The 26,726-nt window shown below is 53.4% G+C and overlaps 7 non-coding genes across 7 annotated transcripts; 6 read left to right on the forward strand and 1 right to left on the reverse strand.

Moving 5' to 3' along the window:
- Window positions 1-277: 277 nt before the first annotated feature.
- On the reverse strand, window positions 278-360 carry TRNAL-UAA (transfer RNA leucine (anticodon UAA)). The gene has a single exon. It is a non-coding gene; the product is annotated as a tRNA-Leu (tRNA).
- Window positions 361-7,808: 7,448 nt separating this feature from the next.
- Window positions 7,809-7,882, forward strand: TRNAI-AAU (transfer RNA isoleucine (anticodon AAU)). The gene has a single exon. It is a non-coding gene; the product is annotated as a tRNA-Ile (tRNA).
- Window positions 7,883-10,006: 2,124 nt separating this feature from the next.
- TRNAK-CUU (transfer RNA lysine (anticodon CUU)) lies at window positions 10,007-10,079 on the forward strand. Its single transcript has one exon. It is a non-coding gene; the product is annotated as a tRNA-Lys (tRNA).
- A 2,777-nt stretch (window positions 10,080-12,856) lies between these two features.
- Window positions 12,857-12,938, forward strand: TRNAS-GCU (transfer RNA serine (anticodon GCU)). Its single transcript has one exon. It is a non-coding gene; the product is annotated as a tRNA-Ser (tRNA).
- A 6,521-nt stretch (window positions 12,939-19,459) lies between these two features.
- TRNAS-AGA (transfer RNA serine (anticodon AGA)) lies at window positions 19,460-19,541 on the forward strand. Its single transcript has one exon. It is a non-coding gene; the product is annotated as a tRNA-Ser (tRNA).
- Window positions 19,542-23,191: 3,650 nt separating this feature from the next.
- Window positions 23,192-23,407, forward strand: LOC142821677 (small nucleolar RNA U3). Its single transcript, XR_012898365.1, has one exon. It is a non-coding gene; the product is annotated as a small nucleolar RNA U3 (small nucleolar RNA).
- A 2,284-nt stretch (window positions 23,408-25,691) lies between these two features.
- TRNAS-CGA (transfer RNA serine (anticodon CGA)) lies at window positions 25,692-25,773 on the forward strand. Its single transcript has one exon. It is a non-coding gene; the product is annotated as a tRNA-Ser (tRNA).
- The last annotated feature ends 953 nt before the right edge of the window (window positions 25,774-26,726 follow it).

Genomic DNA, 26,726 nt, shown 5'->3' on the forward strand with positions numbered 1-26,726 from the left:
GCGCACGAGCTACGCTCTTTTCTAGCAGGTGTAAGTCCTCTTGCACAAGAGGGCAGTGTGGATGCAGGACAAGGGTTTCTTGCCCTATTGCTAAAATGGCCATCAGAGGTTTCTTGCACAGGAGAGCATCCACACTGTCATGGATCCTCCTGCACAAATGCACATCTCACACATGGCAAGATGCCACCAGACAGACCTTCAGAGATGAAGTCCAGTCCCCTGCCCTCCCAGCAGGGCAAATCACCATCCAGATGGATGTCTGTCCAAAACAGGAAGCGACCAGGAGTGGGATTTGAACCCACACAGACAAACATCTATTGGATCTTAAGTCCAACGCCTTAACCACTCGGCCATTCTGGTAAGAGAGGAAAGGCTAGATGTGTGCAAGTTCTCTCCCCAAATAGCCCAGGGACTCGCTCTCAGAGCATCTTCCTGGCCCATCCCTGTGCCAGGGCTTCCCACCGAAAGGGTGAGAGAGCCGCCCCCTCCCCCCCAGTGAGGTGGGAAGAAGGGAAAAGGGAAACCAAACAAGAGAAACCCAAGGTCCCCAGAGAGTCCGAGGGACAAAGGCCTGGTGGGGAAAATACCCCCCCACACACACATTCACCGGGCTATGTCTACACTCCCAGCTTCTTGCATGAGAAATATGCAAATAAGCCTAAGTGTGGAATATCATGGAGCTTCATTTCCACCATCTTTGCAGAAGAGGCTCTTGTGCTAGAAGGAGCTGTCTACACTGCCCCTTCTTGCACAAGAAAACCCCTCTTGTGCAATGTCACTATTCCTGAAAATAATCGTCATAGCATCATTGCACAAGAGGGAGTTTTTCTTGTGCAAGAAGGGGCAGTGTAGACAGCTCCTTCTGGAGCAAGAGCCTCTTTTGCAAAAATCGCAGCTCATTAGGCATGCAAATGAGGCTCAGCGATATTCCATGCTTAGCCTCATTTGCATATTTCTCATGCAAGAATCTGTGGCTGTGTCTACACTGGGCCACTTATTCCGGAAAATCAGCCTCACGTAAGATTGTCAGTGCTTTTCCGGAAAAACTATGCTGCTCCCGTTCGGGCAAAAGTCTTTCTCCAGAAAACTGTTCCGGAAAAGGGCCAGTGTAGACAGCAGAGATTTCTTTTCCACAAAAAAGCCCTGATCGTGAAAATGACGATCGGGGCTTTTTTTTGCAGAAAAGCACTTCTAGATTGGCAAGGATGCTTTTCCGCAAAAAGTGCTTTTCCAGAAAAGCATTCTGCCAATGTAGACGCGCTTTTTCCAGAAATGCTTGTAACGGAAGAGTTTTCTGTTATAAGCATTTCCGGAAAATCATGCCAGTGTAGACGTAGCCTGTGAGAGTAGACAGAGCCCTCGTGTTTTCCCGACCTTGCATTTGGCCAGCCCCCGTGGATCAGGCCAGTGATTACTAACCTTTTTTTTATATACCATGGATGGCCAAATCCATTCACAAACTTTTGCCAGACTGGTAACATTACATTTACATATCTGAATATCCATTATGCAAATAACAAATCTGCAAATATGGAAATAAACTGTTGCCAGTCCCTAACAGATCAGTGTTTGCAGGTATCTACACTTAAAAAAATTCACAGAAAAAATTCCCCTCAGGCTGCTGGAGGGGGCAGCTCCTCCCCCGGGGAACTGGAGCCTGCAGAGGGAGGGGCGCAGGGAGAGGCACCCACAGAGGCAGGGGGCATTTGGGACACCCAGGTTATAAACTTTAGAAATTTTGTCAGGGGCAGAGAAGTTGGTGCCCCGAAGTGCCACGACCAGTCACCTCTGCCCCCCCTCCTGGCCGATGGGTGTGGGGGAGCTGCCGTTGTATCTCCCCCCCTCTCCTGTACAAGCCCTGCCCTGTGTCTCCCCCTCCCCCAGCCAGGCTGCTCTTGCTCCCCCAGTCTCCTCCCAACCTCCCCTGCCCCCTGTGACACCTCCCCCGAGTTTCCCTCCATTGCACCCCTGCTCTCAGCCACCCCATGCCTGGCATGATCCCCCCAACTACCCTTCAGCACCTCCTGCCTCCCCTTCCTGCCCCACCTCACACGTCCCTGTTCCCCTTCACCTCTCTTATCTGTTCCACCCCTCTTGAGCTCCGTCCCCACCCTCTCTGGGATGGCTCCCCCCACCCCGCACGAGCTGGTAGCAGCTTCCCTGGCCCCAGGCTGGGATCACAGCCCCCTCTGCTGAGAGCAGCCCTGGGCCAGATCCTCCCACTGCAGCCCTGGGGGGGTCTGCTTTCTGGGAAGGGAAGGGGGGGGTCTTTCCTACCTGCCCCCCCAAACGCTGGGTTGGGCCAGGCAGGGGCTGTCCAGGCTGCGGGTGCTGTCATGGGAAACGTTCCCAGGGAGCAGCTTTCTACATCCCACCGGCCCTGCGGGAGATTCCCCCTCCTGGCTGCAGCCCAGGCTCCGGGGGCCCAGCAGTGCTGCACCCAATGCTGGGCCTCAGGGGATCTGCTCGGAGCCGGCCCCAAAGGCCCTGCAAGCAGAGGGCAGGAAAGGAGCCAGGCTGAGGCTTTGCAGGGAGCAGGCCGGGGACCTGGCAGGAGGAGGCTCCAGCGAGCACAGAGCCTGCGCAGGGCCAGCCTGCTGGGAGGGGAGCAGGAGCATCCAGCACCATTCAGGCCAGCGGCAGCCGACACTGGGGAGCTCTGAGACTCCAGGACAAAGGCCTCCAGCACCCCATGCCCTGGGGTTAGGTAGCCCTGGAACCAGGCCCCCTGGAGTAGCATTGTGGCCAGGGGGCTCTGACCCACAGGGGGGCTGGCCCCAGAGCCCAGGGTCTGGGAGTCTGGTCAGCAAGTGAGACTCGCCCGTCAGTCCAAGCTGCTTTCTCCCCGGCTGCCGTTCCTACCTGTCCCGTGCCAGCGCCGCACGCAGGCCAGTGGGGCAGGACGGGGGGTGTCAGTGGGGCCCTGCTCTCAGTCCGTCCCTCACAGGCCCTGTGGGCTGCTGGAGGGCTGAGCCCATTGCCCAGGCCTGGCGCGGGGATGGAACATGGGGCACGTTTCCCCCTGTGAGCGTGTGCGGGGGCAGGAGGGAGCCACATGGGCCCGGCTGAAGGTTTTGTGCTGGGGCTGGAGGCTTGAGCCCGAGCTGTCGGCCTCAGCGTGACTTGCTCCTCCCCCCTCTCCTGCCTTGCTGCCTCCTTTGGCCAGCAGCGCTCAGCGGCAGCTGGGAGAGCTGGCACCAAGGGCAGAGGAGGCCGAGGCACAAGCCCCTCATAGGGGACAGGTCTGAGGCCTCTGGCTTGCCCAGGTTCACTCCAAGGGGCTTTCTCTGGTGCCGGGCGGGGGAGGGAGGCCAGGCCCAGGCCGGTGGGAGTAGGGGCAGCACCTGCCAGGGCAGCAAGGGGAGCTGCAGGGAGCGAGACGCAGCATTTCTGCCTGAATCACTCAAGGGTCCTTCTGCGGGTGAAGCGCCTGTGACACCCCTGTGCTGCTGGGTTCCTCTGCCCCTCCCCTGGGAGGCCGTCCCCTTTGGGGGGGCTTTTGCCCTGACACTCGTCCAAGGGCCACCTGGGCAAAGCAGCCTGCCCCTTGCACCTTCCATAGCTCAGCTGGCAGAGAAGAGGCCTGTAGTGGGTGCTTGGCAAGTGTCCTTAGGTTGCTGATTCAACTCCAGCTGAAAGGACCTGGTGGCTGCCTTGGGTCTGTCCCCCTCAGAGCTCGATGCTACAATTGACAAAATGGTTTTGGGTACCAGCTGCCAATCAAATGTCTTGGGCTACATAGGCCTTGAGTCATGGCAAGAGCTGGAGGGGAACAGCTGAACTTTGAAATGGGAACATGTTCTCTGGAACCGTAGAGTAGAACAGTTTGAGGGCTGCTTTCAAGTAGGGCACCATGGCTTAGTTGGCTAAAGCAGATGATCCTGGGTTCAACTCCTGGTGGTGCCTTGTGGTGAGGCCAATGTGTCTCTTCTTTCCACCATGTCCCAACATGTATCTGGAGTTGGTTTTACCTTTTGTTGAGTTTTCTGGTGTCCTCACAGTGGAAGCAGGATGGCAGCAAAGAGCAGGAGCAGTGTGTACAGGTGCAGGTGCCCTCTGGGTTTGATTTAGAGAGTCTTATCTAGACTTGCTAAATCAGGATCTGGAAGATGGATTGCAGCAGAAATCTCCACCTGAGTGAAGACATGGCCTAATGGTGCAATTAGTTAGATGCTGACCATGGCTGCCCTGAGCCATTCTAGTGCCCCGGGCATGTGGCACTGCCCCCCGGCTCATGGTGCATGTGCGGCTCCACCCTGGGTGCACAGTGTATATACAGCCCCTCCCGCTCCATGCGTGGAGCTTGTGGTAGCAGGATGCTCTTGTGCTGCCCAGCCTGGCCCTGCCACCACCACTGGCATGCAGCCCAGGGTCCCCTGAGGCAGGTCATGCAGAGCCCCACAGCTGCATGGGGAAGGGCACTGCTGACAGGTGCTGTGGAGGTTAATGCAGCTCCAGTCCCAGGGCAGCTGCTGTAGTCTGCCAGGAGCAAGGCAGGCAGTGCCTGCTGGCAGCTGCCCCACTAGCTCACCCCTTAATCCAGTCCTGATGCCAACAGTAACAGCCCCACTGCTGGTAACTCACAGAGGCCCTTGCTGCCCGAGGAAGAGGTGTGGGCAAAACACAGACCTTGCTGTGAGGAGGATTTGAACCTGCGCAAGGAAACCCTAATGGATTTCAAGTCCAACACGTTAACCACTCGGCCATCACAGCTCTGGGCATAGTGAAGCCAGGGAAACTGGTAAATAATGCCAGTGCACAGCCCTAATGTCACCTGCCACAGAGTTCACACAGCAAACCATTGCAACAGCTGTTCAGAGGAGTCCCGGCCATTCTGCTCTTAGGCTGCCTTGGAGGTGAGTTCTGCTTCAAGGTCTTCTCTCCTCCTCCTTGGTCTCCTTTTGCCTCTTCTCTTCTCTTCTCTTCTCTTCTCTTCTCTTCTCCCCTTTTCCTTCTTCTTGCTGGTCTCCGTCTTGGACCCCAGTTTATAAAGAGAAATTCAAGTACCGCTTAGTTCTACCTTAACCAATTATTTTTAGTATAATTTCACTATCCAGTTGGCTAAGATGGAGTGCTTTCAGCCTCTCAGAGAGCCATGTCATAGGCACAAGCCCCCAGAGATCCCTCTAGCCCTTCCAGGGACACATTGCAGGACCAAGCAAGTGGCAGCAAGTGCTGGGCACTGTCATGGTCTGGGCCAGAGATAAACTGTGGTCCAAGGAGGAATCTCTGCAGGCCCTGCAGTCCAGTCGGAGGAATGCAGATATTTATGGCCAAAGAAAGGCCACCTCCACCCACCCCAGACCAAGTCAGAGCCAAGGTCAAGGAATTGCGGCAGGGGTATGTGAGGACCCGTAGTGCAGCTCCTGCACTGGGGAAGCACCTTAGCACTGTGCATACTGTGAGGAACTGGACCAAGTCCTGGGGATTGGGGAACGCTTGTCTCCAGGGACAGGTATGGAGTCTGGGATGGAGACACCTGGGCAGCAGCGGCCGCAGCTTCAGGACAACAAACCTGCTGACCAGCAGCTCCAGGATAAAGAGAAGGAGGATTCCAGGAACGTTGTGACCCTCCCCCTGGAACTGGTCCCCCAGATGCAGGAGGCCTCCCAAATGTCTTCGGCACCAGGGAGGGAACATCAGGTGAGTGCTGTGAGGTTGCAACACACACAGGGCAGGCGGGAGCACAGGGGGTGATGCGCTATTGTGACGTGTCATGCTGATCGAAGGTTGGGGGACACCACACATGTGTGACCCCATAGAGGGCCGTCCTCCCCCCACCATGTGTGCAAGGCACCACCTGCTCCTGCAGAATGTGCTGCCAATGGCTAATTTCCTAACACTGGATGCAAGCACGCAAGTATAATGGGGGTGTAGCTCAGTGGTAGAGTGTTTGACTGCAAGCAAAGTGGTTCCTCGTTCAACTCCAAGTGCCTGTCGAAAGGTTGGTCAACTTCATTGAAACCTTTGCATCTCCAATTGCATCACATTCTGAATTTTTGCTGTGCAGAGATTCCTAAATTACTGCAAACCCCTAGGCTGTGTCTACACTGGGCCATTTATTCCAGAAAAGCAGCTACTTTTCTGGAATAACTTGCCAGCTGTCTACACTGGCCCCTTGAATTTCTGGAAAAGCACTGGCGATCTACTGTAAAATTGTCAGTGTTTTTCCAGAAAAACTATGCTGCTCCCGTTCAGGCAAAAGTCCTTTTCCGGAAAAACTGTTCCGGAAAAGGGCCAGTGTAGACAGCATAGTAGTCTTTTCCGCAAAAAAGCCCCGATCGCGAAAATGACGATCGGGGCTTCTTTGCGGAAAAGCGCGTCTACATTGGCCACGGACGCTTTTCCGGAAAAAGTGCTTTTCCGGAAAAGCATCCTGCCAATGTAGATGCACTTTTTCCGGAAATACTTATAATGGAAAACTGTTCCGTTATAAGCATTTCCAGAAAAGGCTGCCAGTGTAGACGTAGCCTTAATGTGTTCCTGTGTCAATGCACATAAACCAGGCAAACCCATCTCAACTGAAACAAGTTCAAATCTGCTGTGTGTCTGGTTTCTATTCCCATCAGTTCAGCAAGAGTGTGATCTGAAGGTCCTTGGTCTACCTGGGCTTTGCTGTGCAGAAGAACAAGAATCACACCCAGAGGCGGAGGAATGTCCACAATCAATGTTCTGGAGTTTGATTTAGCAAGTCCAACTAAGACTCACGAAATCAAATTCAGAGGGTACCCCACCAGTTTCTAGTACTTCTGCTCTTTGTTCCCTTTGGGTTTCTGCAGTAGGGACACAGCCAGGCTCAACTGAAGGAAGCCAACTCTAGCTACGTGGGGAAGGTTTACTCTTGCACCCTCTTTCCAAGAAGGGATGCAAATGTAAAGATTGAAAACTGTAAATGAAGCAACCAGGGACACATACAATGGGCCTGCAGAAAAATGAAACAGCTGAGCACTTTGCAGAGAACAGGCCATCTCCCTGCTTGGAGAGGCTCCATCATGCATATTTTGTGCCAGGCCAGACTGCTGGGAGGAGGCTCTGGCCATGGACTTTCCTCCCCTCTCTGTTACCTCCTACACCTGGGACTGAAAGGGACATGGGCTGCAGGCTGGTCCTACCCAGCTGCCTTCCCCAGTGGGAGCAGAAAATGCTCATGGAAGGGCTCACACATTGTCCCAATGCACTCACCTGAGGGGCCTGAATTCTTGCTGCTCCTAGGTGCACCCAAATGCCCTTCTGGGGGGGGGGCAGGTTCCCCAGCTCACACCCCTCCTGTCACACAAAGCTTGCGAACGGGGTTGATTTTCATCCATCTCCCCTTGCTGCTGCGCTAAAAGAAATCCTGAAACCAGCCCCGTCTCCTGTCACTGGAGAGATGGCCCTGTGCTGGGATATGAGAAAGGATCCCAGTGATGCTCCTCGCAGCCCAGGAGAAGAAGGGAGCTCTGGGTGGAAGGAACCCAAGTAAAGCAGGTCACAGAGGGCATGAGCTGGGCACCAGCTTGGTGCAGTTGAGTGAGGGGAGATTGGTCCCATGGTGTCAAGGGCAGTGCTCAGGACTCTGCTGCTGCTGGCAGGGAAGAAGCTGGAAGGCAAGGTGCTGGCAGCAAGAGATTCTGGCTTCCTCTTTGCCCTGGGTCTGCCGGCCGCCAGCCACCTTGACCAAACCTCAAACCAGCTGGACTAGCCAGCCCACGTCACAGTGAGTCGCTAGTGGCCCTGTCAGAGAAGAGCCATTGGCAGCTGCAGAGACGTCCCTGCTGCTGCCTGAGGCGCCTTTCTTGAAAGGGCCACTGGTGAGCTGCATTTCTCTAGGCTGGCTAGCTCAGTTGGTTAGAGTGTGGCGCTAATAATGCCAAGATCATGGGTTCAAGCCCCATGCTGGCTGCAGGGGTATTTGGTTTGGTGACTTCCCTTCCTTTAGCTGCCTGCTAGGGACAAGGAAGCAGAAACAAGCAAAAATGTGAGCTTTGCAGGAAGTAGGGCAGAGATGTGGTAGGGGGAGGCTCATCCTGCACAGCCCCAATGGCGGAAAGGGCCTTGGCCTGGCTTCCTGTCCCCAAAAGCAGGGGAACTGATGCCCAAATTCCTGCTGCTGCAGTGGTTACCTCAAGGCACCAGCTGGGGGGCAGGCTCTGGAGCCCAAGCCACAGGGAGAGACTCAATATGACCAGGAGGTCTAATTCCAACTTCTGTAGACCTCACTGTATGCAGAAAAATGCCTATTCTGAAATAGCTATTTCAAAATGAGGTGTGTGTACATGCTCCACTTCTGCTATTTCAAAATATCCCCCTTCCCCCCTCCCCCAGGGCCATTCTAAGTTATTGAACCTGGGGCTCTAAATCAAGGTAGCACGTCTACATTAGGGAAGCCTCCTTGGACTCATTTTGAGGTTTCCCTGCAGTGTAGACGTGCTATCTTGGAATAACTATTCCTGAAGAGCTTATTGCAAAATCAATGTGCCGTGTAGATGTAGCCAGACAGTCCTGAGAGATGAAGCAGCTGGAGGGAAGCCAGGAGAACAGAGGCCAGTCAGAGACCTGAGTGCCCCAGGTGTCTACCCCAGGCCTTCTGTCTAGGTCCCAGGTGTAAGGGGCAGCACTAATGACTCTGAATCCTCCAATCTGAGTTGCTGGGAGGTCCTTGTGCTCCAGGCTTTTTGTCTTCCTTGTCCTGAGGTTCACTAAGGGGGGTTTTGCTTGTCTGAGGCCCATTAGAGCTTCGTGAGCAGACTTGTGGTCAAGTGCCTGAGGCCCATCTCACCCCCGAGCTCAGCCCATGCTGGAGGCAGCCAGAGAGTGTGAGCAGAATGGGGGCGGAGGAGTTGTATATTTTGGGAAGGGTCCTGGCTCCCAGCCACACACCTTGAAACAAAGACCAACGGTTCCTGCACAAAGTGCATTGTGGGAATAAGAGTTGGGGCAGGAGGAAAGGGGCCAACCCCTGAGCACCAGCGAGCAGGTGGGAGAAGATGGGAGTGAATCCTGCTACCTGTCACATGCAAAGGGAGCACTAACCCACGTGCAACTCATCTCTAGTGCTCTGGCCTCCAGCAGCTTTGTGCCCCACTAGAGTGGGTTATTTCAGAGACCAGAGAAGAAGAGGGAGGGGTCTCTGGTTGTGCAGAGCCCCATAGCTCTGCCTGTGAAAAGAAAGAACAAGGGCACAGGCAGAAACTTCAATTCCACTGTGTGCATCTTGACTTTTTCAATCTAAGGACTTTGAAGAAATACTTCAGATATCTGCTCCAGTGGCACAATGGGTCAGCACACAGTACTTATAAAGCAGTATTTGTAGGAGACATGCTGAGGTTGTGAGTTCAAATCTTACCTGGAGCACTCACTTTGAGTCACTGCTGGGTCATCCTCTTGCAGTGGTTCCCAAACTTTTCAGCATCACTCCCCCCCCTTTTTGATTTTTGAAAACCCTCACGCCCCCCCCCCCCCAAAATAGAAGCAAAACTTGTTTTAGCAAAAAAGAAAAAAAAATTGATGGGGGGAGGGCTGGGTCACCTCTTCCCCCTTCCCTGGAATTTCTTCACACCCCCTCTCCCTCCTGCCCCGGGCTGGCCCCAGAGCTCAGGCCCTGGGAGTCTGATCAGCAAGTGAGACTCGCCCGTCAGTCCAAGCTGCTTTCTTCCCAGCCACGTAGGAAGGGGCCACTGCAGGTGCACAACTCCCTGGCCTGCTGTGTCTGTGGAAAGGGGCCAGAGGACACATACCTCTCACTGGGGACAGGGCGCATGGATCCCACTAGTTCCTGCAGAAAATGAAACAGGCTGAGCATTTTGCAGAGAACAGGCCAGAGCCCTTCTCCTGTCCCTGGAGAGATGGAAATGGGGCCGTTCCTTGTGGGGAAAGAAGTGGGTGTGTTGGGAGTGGGGTCTGAGCTCAAACCTCCCCACAGAACAGAACCCCACATTGGGGGCAAGAAAGAGCCTTGAGTCAGGCAGTGGAGAACACTTGGCTCTTGTTATGCTGTGATGGGATATTAGGAACCTTTTTGCACACAGCCTGGCTAGCTCAGTCGGTAGAGCATGAGACTCTTAATCTCAGGGTCATGGGTTCAAGCCCCATGCTGGGCGATGCCCTTTTCTAACTCACATTCTCAGTCTGCAAGCAATTGGCTCAGCTTTCATTAGGGCTTTAGAGAAAAAAAAAGTCTAGTCCTGGGGTCTACTTCAGTAGAACCAGAGAGAGAATGAGAACCAACTGCAATTTCCATCTTCTGAGGAGAAGGGAAGAGGATTTTCTTCTCCTCAGTTCTAGCCACATCAGCCCAGGGAGGAGGAAAAATAATCCTCTGCCCACTGATTGTCCCTGTCAGCTTCTGTAGCTTCACCTCCTTCCACAGCAGCTCCAGCTTTGAGCTACAAATCTCAAGGGGCTGGTGAGGAAATGAGGAGCTGGCAGCTAGGGTTAGTGGCTTCCCTGAGAACAAGAGGTGGAGTGTTCACAAGGTGCATTCCCCTCCCCTGCAGAACAGGGTGTTGGAAAGAGCCAGGAACAGAACAGTCAGCCAAGTTCCACCCCCTGAAGAACAGTTGTGTGTTTTTGTGGTGTAGTGTTTATCACATTTGCCTGACGTGCAAAAGTTCTTGGTTCAAAGCCAGGCAGAAACACAGCATCCTCTCCTATTGCAGCTCCTCTAGGTGCCCAGGTAAGTGCAGCTCCTCCTGCCTGGGATAAGCCCAACTCACATGCGACGGAGGAGTGGCGACGGAGGAGTGGGGGGTGACATCAGCTGAGAATGCCCCTTGGTGCCAGCCTGGGGAAGCCAGATGGGTCAGGCCAGGCACCTGATGGACACTTCTGTCTCAGCCTCCCCTGCCCTCGGATGCTGGCGTATGGGGCCAGCTCCTCCTGCTGCTTCCCTTGTGTGACTTGCCCAAGAAGGAAGTGAGGCAGGAACGGGGCAGAGGAGGGAGGCCAAGCTGAGGGGGGCAGGACAAAAGCTCAACGTTTCAGTGGGACCCAGTAGGGTGAGCAGAGACACCCCCCCCCTTGTTCTGCCAAAGCCTGTGGGGTGGAGCTGGCTGTGGGGAGGCAGAGTCCTGTGCCTGTCTCAGGGCATCCCAGGGAGGCTCCTTGCAGCCCAGGAGAAGAAGGGGGCTCTGGGTGGAAGGAAAACAAGCAAAGCTGGTCCCAGTAGGCTTGAGCCTAAGGGCTCCAGTTTGGCTCAGCTGAGTCACAGGTGTCTTGTGTAGGTCCCATGGTCTAAGAGGCAGCACTAAGGACTCTGAGTCAACCCTCTATCTACGCTGCACCTAAACTTGAAATAAGATGTTACATCAGGGCTCTGTCTACACTACAGAGACAACGCTTTAGTCCAGAGAACACAGCTGCCGAATTATTTTCAGAAGAGCAGACCATGCGTTTTTGGTGTCTTTGTGAACCTCGTTTTATGAAGAAGAAGGGATGTTACAAAAAAAGGTTTTTTTCCCACTTTTGGCCCAGTGTAAACAGGCCAAAAATTGGAAAAGCTTCTTCCAGAAAAAGCTATGCAAACTAGGGTTCACAATTTACCTAGCTTTTTCAGAAGAACAGTGTGTGTAGACATAGCTTGAGTGATGCACAGCACTGGTAGGTGACATGGAGGGACAAAAGGGTCTGGTGGCAACTGTAGCCTTTCAGAGCAGCCCTTGCCTGCACCCTCGCTGGGAACTGTCTGGACTAAAGCCCATCCTGGGGTCAGCCTAAGGATTGCCTGTTCTATAGAAGCTGCTCTGGAAACGAGGAAGCAGCTAAGGTGACTTTGGTGGGATTTGAACCTACAACCTTTGAATGACTGACCTAAATCACAGTGAGCACTAAAGCTTAGAAGTCCAACATGCTTTCCATTGCGCCACAGAACCTCACGGAATATTAGCTTTGCGGTCTCTAATATCTGCTTTGCAGCCTGGCAATTGCTGGGGGAAAAGAAAGGGGAGCCAGGTCTGTCTCTCTTGGGAGAGCAAGTAGGAAGAGGGAGGGTCCACTGAGCCCCCTGACAGTGAAAACAATTGGGCTATGTCTATGCTGGCAGGTTCTTGCACCAGAAATATGCAAATGAGGCTAAGCGTAACAACATTGCACAAGAGGGGTTTTTCTTGCACAAGAAGGGGCTGTGTAGATGCTCCTTCTGGCACAAGAGCCTCTTCCACAACAATGGTGGCTCATTAGATATGCAAATGAGGCTCACCCACTCCCTTGGCCACTTGCCACTGCTCCTACTGGCCGCACGCCAGTCACTCCCTCCAGCCACCCCATCCATGCTGCTGTGGGTGCCAGTGTCTCACCTCACTGTGAAGTCAGACCAGAGACGGACACTGTCAGTAAACACTCATATTGGAAACGCTCCTCTGGATGCTGGGCCCACCAGAGCCGTGTGCTGCTGCCATCTGCCTGCTCCGTGGACATCTTCCCATTGCAGAGCGCGCCGAGCCAGACTGTGACTAGACAGCCCCTCTCTGGGCACCCAGGGGCTACGTCTACACTGCAGGCTTCTTGCTCAAGAATGGCCGTTCTTGCGCAAAAACTTGAGGAGCATCTACACTGCATGCATGTTCTTGAGCAATTACTGTACACACTGCCATGGACATTCTTGTGCAAAAGCACATGGCAGTGTGGACATGCTCTTGCACAAGACATTTTGTGCAAGAACTCTTGCACAAAACAGTTCTTGTGTAGGAAGCCTGCAGGGTAGATGTAGCCAAGGGGTGTTTGGGTTTGTTAACAGCACTGAGCTTTGTACAACAGCCCAGGGAACATTGTGAAAAGCCAAAACCTTCCAGTCCTGGGTGTCCCTGGCCAGCCTGCGAGTGGCACAAAGGTTCCTGGCAGTGACGGCTTTGGGTAATTGGTAAGAAATCCTAGCAAATCAGATGAGGTGGCCAAGTGGTTAAGGCTATGGACTGCTAATCCATTGTGCTCTGTACACAGGGGTTCAAATCCCATCCTCATCAGGTGTTTGCAGCTGTTCCTCTTGCTTCTCCCAGATCTCTTTTCAGTTCAGTGGCAGCTCCTCCTGTGCCCCTGCCTGCCCCAACCCCCTCCCACTGCAGCCTGGGGAAAGGTGAAATCTCCAGAGACACTCCCAGCTGGGGCCCTCAAGGGGAAACCTCACAAAGGAGATTCCAGGCAGCCAGGCCATGGGGGTCTCTGAGATGCCCCAGCCCTGCAGTCTGTCCCACCTGGCTGTTGCCATGGTCCCTCTGTGAGGTCACTGCCTCCCAACCAATGAGCTGAGGTGCTGAAAAAGTTCCTTGTGATGTCACTGCTGCCTTGCAGGCTCATGTCCAGCCCCTTGGCATGTGTGAGCTGCTCCCCCTCTGCCCCCCTCACTCAGGGCTGGTTCTGGGGCTCACACAGGGAACATGAGAGGCTGCTCAGGGTGCCACATGCCCCCAAGGTCACCTTTTAAATGTCAGGGCAAGCCAGGATCTATCCCATCCTTTCCCCAAGACCCCACCCCTTTGCTGAGCTCCTGCCCTCCCCAAACCTTTCCATGGACTCTTGGTTACTAATGGACACTCACCACTAATGACATAATCACACCCCAGCCATTTTGCTAGGGCTGCAGCTGGGGAGAAACGTTTAATTTAAATCATTAAATGATTAAGCGTTTGAACTGTCTCATGTTAGTTGATCAAACTTCATTTTAAATAAAGGAAAAACATTACGGCCAGCACAAAAGGTTTTGGTGCCACACCCCTAGAGACTCTGGAACAAAGAAGACACATGAGAAAAACCCAACTTTCTCTGTGACATGGATGGATCTAGCTCAGGTTTCACTCAGGGGGTCTCTCTGCATGTGAAGTACCTGTGACAGCCCCTGTGCTCCTCTGCCCCTCATCAGCAATGCCATCTACTTGGGGGAGAAGTTGCCCTGAGACTTGCAGAAGGGACAGCCTGGACAAACTAACACTGCACAGGCACCTTTGATAGCTCAGCTGGTGGAGAGGAGGACTGTAGTGTGTTTTTGGCAAATGATCCTTCGGTCGCTGGTTCATCTTTTCCCTCCAGCGTGGCCTTAGCAGAAAGCAACCAAGGTTGTTACCTTGGGTCCCTGTCTTCAGAGCCCTGCATTTCAATTGACAAAACGATTGTGAGGAGGAGCTGCCAATCATATTTCTTGGGCTGCGCAGGTTTTGTCCACACACAAAAGTTCTTTTGGAACAATGGCCGTTATTCCACAATAACACTGCAAGAGTCTACACCGGAACCGGCAGTTTCCCACCACGTCTCGCTTGAGAAGAGGCAACTTGTTCCCCTTCCTCTTACCTCACGTCTCCCTTGTCTCTGTTCCCTTCAAAGGTCTCTGCTGCCTCGGGACCCGCCTCCTCATGGTGCTGCCCCTCTGCCACTGGGCTGGGAGTGGGAGACTCCACAGTCTCTGCACTTGGGCTGAGAAGTCTCACTGGGACTCGTCTGTTGATGGGTTAGTCAGCCCGATGGCCAGACGGATCCATTTTGTAGCGCTGCCCGAGAGGGAACTTTCCCAACCTCCATTGGAATTTCCAGGGGCTTTGTGTAGGGGGATTGGGCTTGGCCATCTTCTGTGCTGGAAATGCCTCTTCTTTGGAATGCAGCTCCCAGGAGCTCATGGAACTTCTTCTTCTCAGCTGGGGAAAGGGACAAGCAAGGGGCGACGGGACAGGGGTTTATGTGATGATGACAGGGGTGCAGAAAGCAAATAAGAAATTATTTTTTGCCTACTTAAGAACCAGGGTGACAGAATGAAACTGGTAAGTAACAGAGTTAAAGAGGAAGCATTTTTGTACCCAGTGGAACTCCTTGCCAGAGGATGTTGCAAAGGTGAAATCTACAAGAAGGTCCAAAAAAAAAAAAAGAATTGGATAATTTAATGCAGGAAAGGTCAATCAATGGCATTTAACGAGGATGGACAGGGCAGGTGTTCCTAGCTAGTGTATTCCAGAAGCTGGGAATGGAGGAATCACTTAATAACTGTCTGTCCTGAGGATTCCCTCGGGACTATGCAATTGGCTGCTGTCATGAGACAGGATCCTGGGCTAGTTGGACAACTGGCATGACCCAGTATGGCTGCTTTGATGTTCTTTTTGGCTGTTCCGATCCTGAAGTGGACAGAAAATAGCCTGTGAATGGCTAGTGTAAGTGAACAATGTAGCCTGTTCCGGATGGTTTAGTGGTTAGGATCCAGTACGTTCACTGCTGTGGCCTGAGTTCAATTCCAAATCAAGGAAGCTATCATCAACTTTCACATAACTGCTCCCTAGTCATTTTTCTCACCACATGTTACAGCAGCTGTGATCCAACAGGTTCACTCAGGGCCCCTTTCCCACCTCTCCCTCGCTGCTAAGACAACACTTGCCATTTTCAGAAGGGGCTGAACTGGGTGACTCAAACTGCCCCTACCCTCTCCTGCATGGGCAGCTACAGGAAGCTCCCTGGTGCACACAGCACTAGCCCAGCGCAGTGTTCAGTTTTGCTGTTGAAGGAGACAACACAGAACTGGCTCCAGCCCCCACTCAGTAACCTGGGGAAATGACCCACCAGACCTGGGCCCCTCGGAGAGGCAACGATTCCCCACTGGCCAGGGCAGAGCCTCCCTCTGACACAGTCATCGAGCCTTCTCCCCCTGGTCCCGCTTCTCCCCCTTCACTCAGCTCTCACTGCTCAGTGCTGCCAGGGAGGGGCCTCACTGCGAGAGCCACCTGGGCAGGTTCCTGCCACAGAGACACGTCCCAGAGCAGGACGGATGCTCAGACAGACACTGAGTGTTGCTTAGCACTGGGGTGAGACAGGGAAGGACAAAAGTGTCTAACAGTGCATGCAGCCTTTCAGAACAGCTCCCGCCCCACCCCAAGTACAAGCCGTGCCCTCCCCCTTCACTGGGCACTGTCTGGACTCAGGCTTCCCCGGTGCCAGTCTAAGGGCTCTGGAGAGGACAGGGCAGCTCCAGGGGCAGAGTCCTTTTTTCTGCAGTAGTTCAAACCCAGCCCCTTGGTTCGAACGAACTTTACCCCTCATTTTTTGCCTTCCCCACCCCCAAAAACACACAACACACCCCCTTCCCCTGCTTTCCCTGCAAACACACCCAACACACCCCCTTCCCACTTTCCTCTCGCCCTTCCCCTGCTGGTAACACAATCAGGACTTTTCCCTGTTGAAAGAACAAACTCTCTGGTTCTTATGTGGGGAATGTAGAACTGGGGAGGGGCTGGGGAAAGATCCTGGAAGGGGGTTGGAGGCTGGGAGGAAGAGCTAAGGCTGGCATCTTCCTCTGGTGGTCCCACTGCCTCATGTCAGGGGCCTCAGCAGCACTGGGGGGTGGCTCCAGGGGAGAAGCTGGTTCAGGAGAACTTGAGCTGCTGGGCCACTGAATCGGGCCACTGAATCAGGCCACCAGCAGCAGCCTCTGTGCAGGGCACACACGCTCCAGGCCTCCCGGTCATATTGAGTCTCCCCGTGTGGCTTGGGCTCCAGAACCTGCCCCCCAGCTGGTGCCTTGAGGTAGCCACTGCAGCAGCAGGAATTTGGGCATCAGGACCCCTGCTTTTGGGGACAGGAAGTCAGGCCAAGGCTCTTTCAGCCACTGGGGCTGTGCAGGCTGGAGCCTCCCCCTACCAGATCTCTGCCCTGCTTCCTGCAAAGCTCTCAGCCTTTTGCTTGTTTCTGCTTTCCTGTCCATAGCAGGCAGCTAAAGGAAGGGAAGTCACCAATCCAAACACCCCTGTGGCCAGCATGGGGCTTGAACCCATGACCTTATTAGCAACACACTCTAACAAACTGAGCTAGCCAGGCTACAAAAATGCACCTCACCAGTGGCCCTTTCAAGAGAGGCGCCTCAGACAGCTGCAGCGACATCTCTGTAGCTGCCAATGGCTCTTCTCTGACAGGGCCACTAGTGACCCACTGTGACGTGGGCTGGCTCGTCCAGCTGGTTTGAGGGTTGGTCAAGGTGGCTTGTGGCCAGCAGACCCAGGGCAAAGAGGGAGCCGGAATCTCTTGCTGCCAGCACCTTGCCTCCCAGCTTCTTCCCTGCCAGCGGCAGCCGCAGCCCCTTTCGGCCCCTGAGTCAGCCTGGAAAGGGAGGCAGGAATGGGGCCTCAGATTCCAGGGTTCAGAGTCCTGAGTGCTGCCCTTGACACCAACCACCCCTCACTCAACTGGGCCAAACTGGTGCACAGTTCATGCCCACTGGGACCTGATTTACTTGGTTTCCTTCCACCCAGAGCCCCCTTCTTCTCCTGGGCTGCGAGGAGCGTCACTGGGATGGTTTCTCATATCCCAGCACAGGGCCATCTCTCCAGTGACAGGAGACGGGGCTGGTTTCAGGACTTCTTTTAGCCCAGCAGCAAGCAAGGGGAGATGGAGGAAAATCAACCCCGTTTGCAAGTTTTATGTGACAGGAGGGTTGTGAGTTGGGGAGCCTGTCCACCCCCCCCCCCCCAGAAGGGACATTTGGGTGCACCCAGGGCCAGCAAGAATTCAGTCCCTCAGGCCAGTGCATTGGGGATAATGTGTGAGCCGTCCAATAAGCATTTTCTGCTCCCACTGGGAAAGGCAGCTGGGCAGGACCAGCCTGCAGCCCACGTCCCTTTCAGCCCCAGGTGCAGGAGGTAACAGAGAGGGGAGGAAAGTCCATGGCCAGAGCCTCCTCCCAGCAGTCTGGCCCTGCGCAGAGTCTGTGAATGATGGAGCCTCTCCCAGCCGGGCTATAGCCTGTTGTCTGCAAAGTGCTCAGCTGTTTCATTTTTTTGCAGGCCCATTGTATGTGTCCCTGGTGGCTTCATTTACAGTTTTCAATCTTTACATTTGTATCCCTTTTTGGAAAGAGGGTGCAAGTGTAAACATACCCCTATAAACATACCCTACGAAGCGAGAATAGTCCCTACTGCAGGAACCCAAAGGGAGCAAAGAGCAGACATACTGGAAACTGGTGGGGTACCCTCTGAATTTGATTTAGTGAGTCTTAGTTGGACTTGCTAAATCAAACTCCAGAAGATTGATTGTGGCCAATCCTCCCCCTCTGGGTGTGATTCTTGTTGTTCTGCATTGGTAGACCAAGGACCTTCAGATCACACCCTTGCTGAATTGATGGGAATAGAAACCAGACACACAGCAGATTTGAACTTGTTTCAGTTGAGAGGGGTTTGCCTGGTTTACATGCATTGACACAGGAACACATTAGGGATTTGTAGTAATTTTAGGAATCTCGGCACAGCAGAAATCCAGAACATGATGCAACTGTTTCAAGGAAGTTGATTAACCTTTTCAGGGGGCACTTGGAGTTGAACAAGAAACTACTTTGCCTGCAGTCAAACACTTTACCAATGAGCTACACCCCCATTACACTTGTTTGCATCCAGTGTTAGGAAATTAGCCACTGGCAGCACTGTCTGCAGGAGCAGGTGGTGTCTTGCACACATGGCGGGGGGAGGACGGCCCTCTATAGGGTCAGACATGTGTGGTGTCCCCCCACCTACAATCAGCATGACGCGTCACGATAGCGCATCATCCCCTGTGCTCCCGCCTGCCCTGTGTGTGTTGCAACCTCACAACACTCACCTGATGTTCCCTCCCCGGTGCCCGAAGACATTTGGGAGGCCTCCTGCATCTGGGGGACCGGTTCTAGGGTGAGGGTCACAACATTCCTGGAATCCTCCTTCTCCTCATCCTGGAGCTGCTGGTCATCTGGTTTATCGTGCTGACGTTGAGGCTGCTGCTGCCCAGGTGTCTCCATCCCAGACTCCACACCTGTCCCTGGAGACAGGGGTTCCTCAATCCCCAGGACTTGGTCCAGTTCCTCACAGTATGCACAGTGCTAAGGTGCTTCCCCAGTGCAGGAGCTATGCTCACGGGCCCTCACATACCCCTGCCGCAATTCCTTGACCTTGGCTCTGACTTGGTCTGAGGTGGGTGGAGGAGGCCTTTCTTTGCAAGGCCATCAGCCATTTGGCCCTAAATATCCGCATTCCTCCACCTGGACTGCTGGGCCTGCAGAGACTCCACCTCGGACCACAGCTTTATCTCTGGCCCAGACCATGACAGTGCCCGGCACTTGCTGCCACTTGCTTGGTCCTGCGATGTGTCCCTGGAAGGGCCAGAGGGGTCTCCGGGGGCTTGTGCCTGTGACATGGCTCTCCAAGAGGCTGGAAGCGCTCGATCTTAGCCGACTGGATAGTGAAATTATACTAAATAATTGGTTAAGGTAGAACTAAGCGGTACTTGAATTTCTCTTTATAAACTGGGGTCCAAGAAGGAGACCAGCAAGAAGAAGAAAAGGGGAGAAGAGAAGAGGAAGGAAAAGGTAAAGGAAGACCAAGAAGGAGGAGGGAAGACCTTGAAGCAGAACTCACCTTTAAGGCAGCCTAAGAGCAGAACGGTCGGGACTCCTCTGCACAGCTGTTGCAATGGTTTGATGTGTGAACTCTGTGGCAGGTGACATTAGGGCTGTGCACTGGAATTATTTACCAGTTTCCCTGGATCCCCTTTGTGCACAGCTGTGATGGCCGAGTGGTTAAGGCGTTGGACTAGAAATCCAATAGGGTTTCCCTGCGCAGGTTCAAATCCTGCTCACAGTGTGGTCTGTGTTTTGCCCACACCTCTTCCTCGGGCAGCAAAGGCCTCTGTGAGTTACCAGCAGTGGGGCTGTTACTGTTGGCATCAGGACTGGATTAAGGGTTGAGCTAGTGGGGCAGCTGCCCTCTGGCACTGCCTGCCTGGCTCCTGGCAGGCTGCAGCAGTTCCCTGGGGCTGCATTAACCTCCACAGCACCTGTCAGCAGTGCCCTTCCCCATGCAGCTGTGGGGCTCTGCATGGCCTGCCCCAGGGGACCCTGGGTTGCACGCCAGCGGTGGTGGCAGGGCCAGGCTGTGCAGCACAAGAGCATCCTGCCACCACAAACTCCATGCATGGAGGGGGAGGGGCTGTATATGCACTGTGCACCCAGGGTGGAGCTGCACATGCACCATGAGCCGGGGGGCAGTGCCACATTCCCGGAGCACTAGAATGGCTCAGACTGGCTGTGGTCAGCATCTAACTAATTGCACCATTCGGCCATGTCTTCACTCAGGTGGAGATTTCTGCTGCAATCCATCTCCCAGAGTTTGATTTAGCAAGTCTAGATAAGACTCTCTAAATCAAACCCACAGGGCACCTGCACCAGTACACACTGCGCCTGCTCTTTGCTGCTATCCTACTTCCACTGTTAGGACACCAGCAAACAGTAAAACTTACTCCAGATATGTGTTGGGATATGGTGGAAAGAAGAGACACATGGGCCTCACCACAAGGCACCACTGGGAGTTGAGCCCAGGATCTTCTGCTTACACGACAGCTGCTTTATCCAACTAAGCCATGGTGCCCTCCTTCAAAACAACCCTCAAACTGTTCTACTTTATGGTTCCAGAGAACATGTTCCCATTCCAAAGTGCAGCCGTTCACCGTTCCCCTCTAGCTCCTGCCCTGTCTTGAGGTCTGCGCAGCCTAAGACGTTAGATTGGCAGCTGGAACCCAAAACCTTTTTGGCAATTGTAGCCCCAGGCCCCAAAGGGACAGACCCAAGGCAGCCGCCTGGTCCTAAGGCCGGGCCTGCAGGCAGGGGTAGGAAGAAGAATCTCTCCTTTCAGGTGGAGTTGAATTAGCAGCCCAACTAGCTCAGTTGGTTAGAGCCTCGTGTTAATAATGATAAGGTCATGGATTCAAGCCCCATGATGACTACAGAGATGTTCGGAGAGGGATAGCTCAGTGGTTTGAGCATTGGCCTGTTAAACCTGGTGTTGTGAGTTCAATCCTTGTAGAGGCCATTTGGGGCAAAAATTCATCAGGGGTGGTACTTGGTCCTGCTGAGAAGTCAGGGGACAGGACTTGATGACCTTTCAAGGTCCCTTCCAGTTCTAGGAGATAGGCAATCTCCATTATTTAAAAAAAAAAAAGCAAATTAAGGGCCTTTGCTGATCCCCAGCCACAGGCCTCTGCTCTGCCAGCTGAGCTTTGGAAGGGGGCCTGGGACAGCTATAGGGCAAGAAACCCTTGTCCTGCATCCACACTGCCCTCTTGCACAAGAGGACTTACACCTGTTAGAAAAGAGCAGTGAGGAGTGGTGTGAGGGTGTTGCTAGCAGCAGTGAGTACTAGGAGGTGTCCTGTCACCTGGGCTCCATGTAGGGCTGCCAGATGGTTTCTACAAAAATACCGGACACACTTGACATGACATCACAATTGACATTATTGTTATTATTTAGAAAATACTGGACATTTCCATTTCTATTTTCTCAGTTTGTTTCCTGAACAGAAAGCTCAAATACTGGACTGTCTAGTTCAAAACTGGACACCTGGCAACTCAGCTCCATGTCAGCAGGGAAATGCAGTCCAACACCTCCCTCCATATGCTGGCCCAGCCTTGTGCCTGCTGGTGGGGCTGCCTCCCCCCACATCAGTGGGGCCTCCTGCCCCTGTGCGGCTGCAGCAACTTCCAGTCTGCCCACACAGAGGCCTGGCAGCCATGTCTTCTGGGGGCAAGAGCAGGGAGAATGGCGCCTTGCTAGCCCAGCACAGCCCCCTCATCCTATCGCTGAGGGAACTTTCCCCCAATGCCAGCCCCATGCTCAAGGGCTTTGTAAAAGGGCCAGGCCAAAGTAGCTCCCCCCTTGCACCTACTGAGCATCTGCCCTGTCACCAGACAGACCCTGCTCTGCTCCAGCCCCCTCGCTCTGTCTGAGTCACTCCTGGAGTTGGTGGGACTAGACAGCTGCTGTCCTATGGGATGTGGCATTTCTTGGGGAACCATTTCTCATGGGGAAAAAAGCAAGCCAAAGCTTCCAATCAACCCTCAGAAGGTCACAGTTCTATACCCCAGGTGGGACTTGAACCCACAACCCTTTGCTCCAGAGACTAGTGCCTTGTCCATTAGGCCACTGGAGCCAGACAAGAAACAAGGAGATGGGACAGAAATTCTCTGTCCCAAAGGCTCACCCCTCACAATGGCTGGGCAGACACGTCCCTCCTCTCTACTCCAGCAGACACGTCTGCAGACCCTGGCAGGGAGGCAGCTGGGCAGGTCGCTGCAGGGCTGAGCCCGGGCTGGCAGCAGTGCAGGCTGGTCGGGCACGGCCCTGGGAGAGCAGCTGGGGGGCTTGGCTGGGGGGCGATGGGCCCATGTGCTCTGCTGCTCACTGGCAAGCTGGCTGCCCAAGTGCCCACACAGACGCTTCTTCAATCCCCACCCCCCCTCAGCCGCCCACCCCCAGCGTCTTCCAGCGCAGCCTGCCCCCCCCCCCCCACAGGGCTTCGATAGGGGCCTCTGTCCCAGGGAGAATGGGGAGTCCCCGCCCCAGGAACCCACCCATCCTCCTGCTACTCCCAAGAGCAGAGGATTCACCCGACACAAGTAAGTGTCTCTGTCCCCCCTGACCCCGGCTGCTGGGTTCCCTCCTGTTTTGTTGCCTGGCCCCAGGTAAGGTCACATGAGACTGCTCATATCACCCCCTCAGCACGGAGCCCTGGGCAGCTGCCCTACTCGCTCAGGTTTCAGGCTGGCAGGGCCTGCAGGGATACTGGGTTTGAATGACAAGGTGTTGGAGCAGCTATTAAAAGGCTTCTTCCTTGGCAGGGGCATTGTGCTTGTGGATTGGCTATTTCTTGGATGACTGGTGCTTGCACATGCAGCTGGGCTTTAGCAAATCAGAACGATGCAAGTCGTGAGCAACCCAGAGCCTCTGGAAATGGGAGTGGAGTAAAAAGTACAATATTGTCTAAAAAAATAAAATAACTTGAATAAAAATCAAAGTGTGACAAAAATAAATTACTTGAGTAAAGTACAAACAACCAAAAAAGGTCTTGAGTAGTGTGAGCAAGTATTTCTACTTAGTTATTTTCCAGCTCTGCCCGGCAGGCAGGGGTTCCTGGCCCCTTGCTGGTCTGCAGACTGGCAGTTTGTTACCACTGACTTAGAGGAGCCCCAGGATCTGCAGTTTCAGGAAGAAACAGCAGGAGATTTTGATTGGCTGCCAGGTGCTCCACATGCTAATTAGGAGGCGTGTTTCTGTAAACAGGGACAGGGAGCATATTCTAATATGCAGATTTCTAAACCTGGTGGAGTGTGTTTGAATGGGACAAGCATTTTGCTGAGATTATTTCTGTTCTTTAATTTTCTAAGTGTTGTGTGAAAACATTCCTCATGAGGAGAAAGTGAATGCACATGAGTTTGGGTGTGTAGTGAGCAGGGACCTACTAAGACTGTACTTTCACAGATTGTTTTTAAAGTTGGTAGCTAGAAAAATGTACTTGAAAGTGGTTGGTCTTACTAGCTATGAGAATGAATCACAATGTTCTCTTCTGAGCATGAAGCAAGCAGACAGTGTTGTTTTAATGTAATTACTGTCTGCTGTTGGTGATTGTTCCTTTTTTCCTGTTGGGAAGCTGGAGGAAGAGAGCACAGGGTGAGTGCTTGGCTACTGTCAAAAAGTTCTAAATTAGGTTTGAAGTTGAAAGGAGCAGGGATTTCACTTTATCATCCTGTTCTGGCTTTTCTTGAGTTCCTGGTTTTACATGTGCTACTATGGTCCTGATCCTGATGTTTTCATGCTGTTCTCTCACCTGCTTTTGGGTCTTTTTCCATGTGCTTCTCACACTGGGTTTAGCCAGCCCCTTGGATCTGCTTCACGCCTTGTCCCTCATCTGTTCCCTAGTGGCCCTGGGGGAGACAGATACTAGCTGCAGCCAGGTGTTAATTATCCCTTGGGGTAGTGTCTTTCTCCCATAACATGTAGCTAAGATATTTGTCAGTAACTGGCAGACGCTGTGGGGGCTCACCCCCGAACAGGCGCCCACAAACTCAATATTGGTTCACAAGACGAAACTCACCCTGCTCCTGGAGCGGGAACACTGACAAGCAGTGAGGCCCCTCCCTGGCAGCACCGAGCAGTGAGAGCTGAGTGAAGGGGGAAGCAGGACCAGGGGGAGAAGGCTCCATGACTGTGTGAGAGGGAGGCTCTGCCCTGGCCAGTGAGGAATTGTTGCCTCTCCGAGGTGCCCAGGCCTGGTGGGTCATTTCCCCAGGTTACTGAGTGGGGGCTGGAGCCAGTTCTGGGTTGTCTCCTTCAACAACTAGCTGGGCTAGTGCTGAGTGCGCCACAGAGCTTCCTGCAGGTGGGGAGGGAGAGGCTGGGAAGGGAACTCTAAGTAACCTGTTGGGTCACAGCTGCCATAACATCTTTCAGTGATGACAGAGCAATACTTGGTCGTTTTCCTGGAAAAAGTCAGAGCTCTTGTGCAAAAAGGCTTATTCCTCATAGAAAGAGGAATAACTCTTGCACAAAAAGCCCTCTCTTCTGATGAGCTGTAAATTTACTTGTGCAAAAACACGCTCATAGGCTGTGTCTAGACTGGCATGATTTTCCGGAAATGCTTTTAATGGAAAAGGTTTCCATTAAAACCATTTTTGGAACAGAGCATCTAGATTGGCATGGACGCTTTTGCGCAAAAGCACTTTTTGCAGAAAAGCGTCCCTGGCCAATCTAGACGCGCTTTTGCGCAAAAAAGCCCCGATCGCCATTTTCGCGATTGGGGCTTTTTTGCAGAAAATAAATCTCATCTGTCTACACTGGCCCTTTTGCACAAAAGTTTTGCGGAAAAGGGACTTTTGCCCAAACGGGAGCATCATAGTATTTCCGCAAAAAGCACTGATTTCTTACAGTAGGAAGTCAGTGCTTTTGCGGAAATTCAAGCGGCCAGTGTAGACAGCTGGAGCTGGCAAGTTTTTCCGGAAAAGCGGCTGATTTCCGGAATAAGTGGCCAGTCTAGACACAGCCATAGTGCAGATGCTCCAAGGCCATGTCTACACTGCAGGCTTTTTGAACAAGAACACCTGTTCTTGCCTCAAAACTTGCAGAGCATCTACACTGCATGAGCGTTCTCTCCCCTGTGGCTACGTCTACACTGGCATGATTTTCCGCAAGAACGCTTTTGCGGAAGAGTTCTTCTGCACAAACTCTTCCAGACAAGAGCATCTACACTGGCATGTACCTTTGCGCAAGAGATGTGTGTTTTTGCACAAGAGCATCCATGCCAGTGTAGACACTCTCTTGTGCAAGAAAGCTCTGATGGCCATTTTAACAACAGGGCTTTCTTGCACAAGAAATTCATGTTGCCTGTCTACACTGGCCTCTTGCGCAAGAACAGTTGCACAAGAGGGCTTATTTCTGAGTGGGAGCATCATAGTTCTTGTGCAAGAAGCACTGATTTCACACATTAGAACGTCAGTGTCCTTGCGCAAGAACTCCCCACCAGTGTAGACAGGCAGCAAGTGTTGTACTTAAAAGAAGTACTAAGGATCTTTTTCAGAGGGATAAGGCAACACGCCACATTTACTGAACACACATAGAATAATCAATACTTATGATATGCATATGATATATATATATATGTCACTCCTACACTCACACACACACAGGCTGGCTGTGTCTACGTTGGCACCCTTTTCTGGAAAAGGGATGCTAATGAGACCAGTGAATCTATGGCCCTGTCTGTACAGCAGGGACAGCAACACTCACAGGCCCACAGGAGGGGGCTGGTTTGATGCGTCACTCCATGGCCCAGCAATGAGCCCCCAGGCTCCCCCTGTTCTCGGGGAGCCAGGTTTGCTGTGTGAATTCGGTGGGGGAGGTGATGTCAGGTCTGGGCACTGGGATTAGTTACCAGTTTCCCTGGCCCTGGGGCACTACTCACTTCATAGCTGTGATGGCCGAGTGGTTAAGGTGTTGGACTCGAAATCCAATAGGGTTTCCCTGCGCAGGTTCAAATCCTGCTCACAGTGAGGTCTGTGTTTTGACCACACCCCTAAGCAGACAACAAGCTGCACAACCCTGAGCTACTCTCCCCATCCCCCGTCAATCCCTTTCTGCGCCTTTCCGAGAGAGACACGGGGCATGGTGCCTCATTATGGGTCCCTGAGCTCTAGGGAAACTCTCAGCTCCTGCAGCCTCTGCCCCTTGCCCAGCACCCCATGGCTCAGCCCTACCCCATGGTGCTGCCCTGCTCTAGTGTGTGATAGGAGCTGAGTGAGAGGATGGAGCGTCTGGGCCTGCCCGCAAAGATCCATCCATGAAGGGCAGAAATGTTGGGGATATGATGTGGGTCACTCCTCCCGAGGTGCACAGCCCCCTCCCACCCCTCCCCGTGTTGGGAGCAAAGGGTCTAGAGAAGTATTGGGGGGGGGGGGGGTCTTGTTCCCTGCTCTTGCTCTGCCTTGGGCAAAGAATTAGTAACAGAATATTTGTCCAAGTTTATGTACTGAAAAAAACTGACAAGAATGTTTATGTGGGGTGGTGGTTATCGTGTTTGCTTACTGTGCAAAAGGCTCCTGGTTCAAAGCCAAGCAAAAAGTGGGAACAGGGGGTTCTGCTGCTATTTGTGGCTCCCCAGGTAAACACAGCCCCTGCTGCTTGGGGATAAGCCCAACTCCCAGGCTGAGTAAAGCAAGGAACAACAGGAGCCCTGTCCTAGAAAGGGAGGGGCCAGTGTGTCTGAGTGCATGGCCCAGACAGACAGCCCCAGGGTGCAAGGGCAGAGCTGCTGGACATCTCTAGTGGCCCTGAGGCCAGGGAGGGGGCACATGGGTGTTAACAACATGCTCATGTGGTGCCATGTTCCAGCCAGGCCAACAGGGAGTGTTTCTTGTGGCGTCACCTGTTTTCCCCCCAACTGTAGCCCTTGTACCTGCCCAGATAGGGGCCCAGGGCCAGGGGAAAGCAGGAAGAGTCCCAGGCT

Source organism: Pelodiscus sinensis, chromosome 31 (assembly GCF_049634645.1).
Source record: "Pelodiscus sinensis isolate JC-2024 chromosome 31, ASM4963464v1, whole genome shotgun sequence".
Taxonomy (NCBI): Eukaryota; Metazoa; Chordata; order Testudines; family Trionychidae; genus Pelodiscus; species Pelodiscus sinensis.